Here is a 1,237-nt window from a genome sequence, read left to right on the forward strand (position 1 = left end):
CAGTACCCCCTAATCGGCCATCACTGGGAACAGAGGCCCCTTGGTCTTGCAAGCTTTATATGTCCCAGCACAAGGGAAGGCCTGGGTCAAGTAGTGGGAGTGGATGGGTAGGGGAGCAGGGGTAGGGGTGGGGGTATAGGGAACTTTCGGGATAGCATTTGAAATGTAAATAAAGAAAAAAAAAAGAAGAACTAACCCCAGTCCTTCTAAAGTCTTCTGAAGGGGGTGGGGAGAAAAGGAGATGATGATGATACTTCTGGCAGTGATGTTATGGGGGTTTCTGACCCTGCCCCACTCTAGCCTCTCGAACAAGAGACACGAAAACCTGGCATTCCTATTAGCAAGCTGTAAGCGCAGACCGGGCAGAATCGAAACTAGCCTAAGCTAACTCCCATCACAGACCCTGCGCTATTTGCCGACTGAGTCTTGCTGGTTGTTCCGCTGCATGTGTGTCTTCAGGGCGGTTTTCTCATGGTCCATCCTTACGCAACCATTCTGCTTCACGGTGACCTTCTTTTTCCCAGGGCACACACCTTTAATCCCAGTGCTTGGGAAGTGGAGGTAGGCAGATCTCTGTGAGTTCGAGGCCAACCTGGTCTACAGAGTGAGTTCTGGGAAAGCCAGAGTTACACAGAGAATAACTGTCATGGAAAAGAAAAAAAGTTTTTCTCTGTATGATGATCAAAACGTTTTGTAATGACTTAGTCTAACTCTGTGGATAAGCAAGCCAAGACCCCTTTTCCTTCCCCTCATGGCCCCTACTCGACCTCAAGTCCCCGCTTTCTCTCTCTCCTGCCCAGTCATAGGCTCTAGCCTTTTATTGTCTAATCAGGGAATACTGGGGACCATTCTTTACAGCACAATAGTCAATACACTGCCCATGTCCAAACTGAAACCTGATCCTGGAGCACAGAACTCAGTCTCTGAATTCACAGTGTACAAGACCAACCCACTTATCAACCCACTTTACACGTCATCATCACGGTAATACCAATGCCAGGCAAGACCAAAAGAAAAATTACAAACCAGTGTTGATGAACACAGATAATAAGTATACCACACTTAATTTAGAAAAAGCCCCCAGCTAATGAATATCTTACAGCAAAAAGGGTAAAGTCAGACAGCAGATGCTGGCAAGGGTGTGGAGAAAGAGGAACACTCCTCCATTGCTGGTGGGATTGCAAGCTTGTACAACCACTCTGGAAATCAGTCTGGCGGTTCCTCAGAAAATTGGACA

The sequence above is a fragment of the Mus pahari genome, chromosome 13 (genome assembly GCF_900095145.1).
Source record: "Mus pahari chromosome 13, PAHARI_EIJ_v1.1, whole genome shotgun sequence".
Lineage (NCBI taxonomy): Eukaryota > Metazoa > Chordata > Mammalia > Rodentia > Muridae > Mus > Mus pahari.